This window comes from Ochotona princeps, chromosome 18 (assembly GCF_030435755.1).
Source record: "Ochotona princeps isolate mOchPri1 chromosome 18, mOchPri1.hap1, whole genome shotgun sequence".
Lineage (NCBI taxonomy): Eukaryota > Metazoa > Chordata > Mammalia > Lagomorpha > Ochotonidae > Ochotona > Ochotona princeps.
The window spans coordinates 9,596,895-9,602,257 of NC_080849.1; the positions used below are offsets into that span (position 1 = coordinate 9,596,895).

At 41.2% G+C, this 5,363-nt stretch overlaps 1 pseudogene; it reads left to right on the forward strand.

The window, feature by feature from the left end:
- The first annotated feature begins 1,702 nt into the window (after positions 1-1,702).
- Positions 1,703-2,247, forward strand: LOC101516083 (Parkinson disease protein 7 homolog; annotated as a pseudogene).
- Positions 2,248-5,363: the final 3,116 nt, after the last annotated feature.

The following is a 5,363-nucleotide window of genomic DNA, read 5'->3' on the forward strand; positions in this document are numbered from 1 at the left end:
GAGATACTAGCTCTCCAATAGCACCGACAGTCATAGAACAACTGGAAGGGACTGTCATAAACTTCAGGAGACACTAGAAGGGAGCTAACCATGTAAGCAAACTGATTGTGTTAGCAGATAAAGCAGCAAAAAGAGCTACTGCACAAAAGATTGTAGAAATGGCTGTAATACCCCAGCCTGTGCTGATAATAAAAATCTTTTGTGTATTGTGCCTGAGATAGGATGAACTCAGCAACAAAGTTACTCTAACTATGTCAGTGAGTGATGGACTTAAATCATAGAGTCATGTTCTCAATTGCCTCTCAATGGAAAATTATTAAGGAAAGAGGCAACTCTACCTACCTGTGAAGAGGAGCCTTAGTGACAATTGTTTCTCAGGTAGAGGGAAAAGGCTACACACTGCCACAGGGGAAGTTACTCGGTCCTGTTCTGTTTATGAAATAACTGTAACGGTCATGTCAGGTCACTTCCGTTCTCACTCCTACACAAAAGTGAAGGCTGGCAAATATGTTTCTCTACCATGCCCCCAGCAAATAATTACAAAGATCCAGTCTTTATTGATTATATCAGAGGGTAGATAAAAGATAGGCAGTGTCTCAGCTGACCTAAAGTGGCAATGACACTGGACTCTCCTTACATCTAAAGTAACTCAGAAAACAACCCTTTCTCCAGGGATCTTCAATCATCGCCATGCCCCTTAGAGACGGTGCTCATCAGAGAAGTTGAGAAAGATAACATCAGCCTTAAATAACAGGTAAGTTTTGCCAAGAGACTTCAAAATCACGGTTTAAACTACTGCCAACTGCCCTCCTCAGGATAAGAATGGCACCCAAGTCCTGCATCCCTCTCAACCTCTGGCATTTTCTTTGATTCAGAAACTCAAGATCAGATAAAGCATATGATGAATCCATGTCAAGTACAGAAGGCTCTAATGGAACACAGTAGCAAAATTCTCCCTGTGCCAGATCCCAAAAGTCAGAAATTCTGTCTCTCCAGGAGGTCTGGTTTTGTTGAAAATGGGAAGAAGACTCACCAATTACAGCCTAAGTGGAAGGGACCAGTCGGTGCTACTTCGCATTCCTGCTATAGTGAAATGACAAGATATCTCAAGTTGAGTGCATTTATCAATAATTAAACTCATACCTCTTCATAAGTATGAACATAAGATAAATCTGCATGCTCTTGTGAATAAATTAAAAGTCTCCTATGCCTCTTCAGATAGCAAAACAATAAGTGAAGACTTTGCTTTTATCACATCAAGGCTGTTGCACTTTATAGCAAACATATTTTACTTTTCTCCTGATTCTCTCAGAAGTCCTATATTAATCAATGTTAATCAAGTCCTTTCAGCATAACAGGAGAAAATCTTGCTATGCCTCTTGAAGCTACTTGTAAAACTCTTTCCTGGAGCAATCTGCCCCCACACTACAGCCTAGCTTTTACAGCAAGTACGTAAGTCTATGGATGCTCTATCAAAGGTTAAATGAACATCTGACTGGCCCTAGAATACATACTGATAAAGCAAGGTGGTAGTAATTTGACAAGTTCTAAAAGTATTCATGATAATTCAGGAGTCACAGCCATCATCAGTAACTGTAGAAAACCTTCTGCCTCATAAGACATTCCACTAACCTTTACTTCCTTTAAGAAAGTTTTTGAGGGGCCGGGCCTCTCTGGAAAAAAAAGAAAAGCAAAACCCAAAATGGCTGCTAAGTGAGCTCTGGTCATCCTAGCAAAAGGGGTGGAGGAGATAGAGACGGTCATCCCTGTGGACATAACGAGGTGAGCTGGCAACAAAGTCACCGTTGCCAGCCTAGCTGGGAAGAACCCTGTGCAGTGTAGCCGTGATGTCGTCATCTGCCCTGACGCCAGCCTGGAAGATGCGAGAAAGCAGGGCCCCTACGACGTGGTCGTCCTGCCATGAGGTAACCTGGGTGCACAGAATCTGAGTGAAGGAGCAAGAGCAGAGAAAGGGCCTCATAGCAGCCATCTGTTCAGGTCCCACGGCTCTGCTGGCTCACAAGGTAGGTTTTGGAAGCAAAGTTTTAATGTACCCACTTGCTAAAGACAAAATGATGAATGGGAGTCATTACAGCTACTCGGAGAGCCTCATGGAGAGGGATGGCCCGATTCTCACCAGCCGCGGCTTGGGGACCAGCTTTGGAGTTCGCACTGGCCATTGTCTAGATGCTGAGTGGCGAGGAGGTGGCCGATGAAGCAAAGGCCCCGCTTGTGCTGAAGGATTAGTGTAGACGCGTTCCACAGAGAGGGCATGACAGCCAGGCCTGTTTGTGGTCGCTGAAGACAGCTGGTTGTGCCTAAAGTCATGGCCATGCACACTGCTCGGCCTGCGTTTTTGTCTGTACATTTCATAGCCTTGTCTGAACAATAAATGGCACTTAGCAGATGATGATGAAGAAGAAGAAGAAGAAGAAGAAGAAGAAGAAGAAGAAGAAGAAGAAGAAGAAGGAGAAGAGGAAGAGGAAGAAGAAGAAGAAGAAAGCTTTTGAAGGACACCACAAGGGAGCAAATTAAAAATTCAGTAGAAAATCTTCATTAATAAAATGAATGAGGCAAAAGATAGAATCTCAGAATTGGAAGATATTTCTTGCCTCAATGATGAAAAAAATTAAAAAGCCAGAAGTGGGAATGGGTCAAGATTTTTTTGAAAAGGCATTCAGGAATTAAAAGACACTATTAAAAGGCCAAGTATAAAACTCCCAAATATGGGAGTTCCAGAGGGAGTTCCAGAAGGTTCAGAAAGACAAAGTGGGTTCAGATCTGTGTTCAACGAAATAATAACCAAAAACTTTCCTAATATGGAGAAAAAATTGGGAAACAACATACAGGAGGGGCACAGAACACCCAGTACAGATGACCGAAAGCAATATTCACCATGACACATGATAATGAAGCTCTCTTGAGTCAAACAAAAGGAAAAAGTTCTTAAATGTGCACATGAGAAACATCAATTGGCATATATAGGAGCCTCAAACAGACTCACTGCTGACCTCAGAGAAAGCTTGACAGACCAAAAGAGAATGGAGTGGCATATTCCAGATTCTAACAGGAAAAAAAAATCACCAGCCCATATAATGCACAGAGCAAAGATTTCCTTTGTCTTTGAAAATGAAATAAAATTCTTCTACATCAAAGGAGAGCTCAAACAATTCACCTCTTCCAGACCTGCCCTAGAAATGACACATAAAGTTGTTCTCTTGACAAAGAGAAGGAATAGCACCTACCAAAAGCAAAAACACGAGAATGTCAAAAACACTTTCACATGATAAGATAAGAATGACTGCTATAGGGCCCGACGGCGTGGCCTAGCGGCTAAAGTCCTCGCCTTGAAAGCCCCGGGATCCCATATGGGCGCCGGTTCTAATCCCAGCAGCTCCACTTCCCATCCAGCTCCCTGCTTGTGGCCTGGGAAAGCAGTTGAGGACGGCCCAATGCATTGGGACCCTGCACCCGCGTGGGAGACCCGGAAGAGGTTCCAGGTTCCCGGCTTCGGATCGGCGCGCATCGGCCCGTTGCGGCTCACTTGGGGAGTGAAACATCGGACGGAAGATCTTCCTCTCTGTCTCTCCTCCTCTGTGTATATCTGGCTGTAATAAAAATGAATAAAATCTTTTAAAAAAAAAAAAGAATGACTGCTATATCTTAAAGTAGACAAAAAGACACTAGTGGAAAAGCTGGGAAAGTATGAAAAAAGAATGGCATTTAGCTAATAGCAATGTCTTGGTATTCTTTTACTGCCTAACTAATTACCACTAATTTATTAGCTTCGGTCCAGCAAGTCAGAAATCTGGTTAGAGTGAGATTGATTTAGCTGTTCTTTGTCTTACGCAATTGAAATCAGGGAGTCAGCTAGACTATCAGGAACAATATATGGCCCAGCTCTTGTGAGTCGTTGGTCACAATCTCACTTCGGTAGTTGAGGTGTGAAGACCACTTTTCCCTACAAACTACCAGAAGGAGGAGCCCTCTCTGTAGCGAGAGCTGCTCTCTCAGGCTTACCACCCAGCACCATCCACCTTCCAAGTGAGCAGATGTCACTCTTGTCCAAGGTGTCTCTGTCTTCGCTGCCTCTAACCTCTGATAGATTTAAAAGGACTTGGTGACTAGATAAGGCCTATTCCGTTAATTTCCCTATTTAAGGATCAGTTGCTTAGAGACCTCAGTTACTCATGCAAAATTCCTTCTCATCAACACCTACATTAGCATTTGATTGAATACCTGAAAAAGCTGTTTATATGCGAGGACTGGAGCCTTACAGGCCCTCTTAGCATTCTGCCTGCCACAGTGATCACATACAAATGTTGGTTTCCTTGATGAGATAAAAACAATCTGGAGAAACTTAACCTAAATGAAAGGCATGTGAATGTTCATATACTATCTTTGCAACTTTCCTGTAATTCTCTAAGCCCCAAATTGTTCTTAATGAAAGATTTATATAAATTTTTCAAAAGCCTCCTTGAAAATCCCAGCTAAATATGTCTTCTGTTTTCTATTGAGACACACAGAGAATTACTCTATTCAATTCAACTCCTACAAACAATAAGGGGAACAGGAGGAGCAAGGAAATGAATTGGCAGCTAACACTTATCAAACTAACATTTATTAAGCACTAATCATTTTCTTGAGTAGTTTGCATAATCTTACTTAATGGTGAAAACAAGGTATTTGTTTTATTGGGTTGTCTCTCCTATATATAGATGGAGAAATTGTGATGTAGAAGACTTTATAACTTTACTCAAAGTTATTCAGTTATCAAATGATTGTGCTGGGAATCAAATTTAGGAACCCTGATACCAAGTGCCTCATTTGGAATCATTTCATCTGCTAAACTGTCAATCAATAGCCTTGTTTCACAAACCAGCCCATTCTCTCAGCTGCTCTGCTCTTCCCCAAGAAAGTCATTTTCAAAGAACGTAACACAAGTAGTAGTTTACAGCTGACCCAAATACTTCCATAAATGTGATTCATTATCATAAACATCAAGGCAGCATTGCCCTAAGTTGACTTATTAAAAAAAAAAAAAGAAAAACCTACTTGACAATTAGTCATCTTCGGTGTTTTCTTTTTTCTCTCTGCTCAGAGTTTATTTGGATGAATTTATACTTGTTTATGAACACCTTCCTATCCATCAAGTTTGAGCAATTGCAACTATATCCCTGCTGAAATCTTACCTGCTTAAGTACTTTGAAGCAGATCTCAATTTTCCAATTCATAAACCATCTGAAATAGGAATAACAAGAATGAAACTCACATCTTAAAAAGTACTTGCATTGAAAAAAAATGTTTATAGTTTAATTATGAGATGTATGACTGTCTATCTAGGCAAAGATATAAGCCAAAAT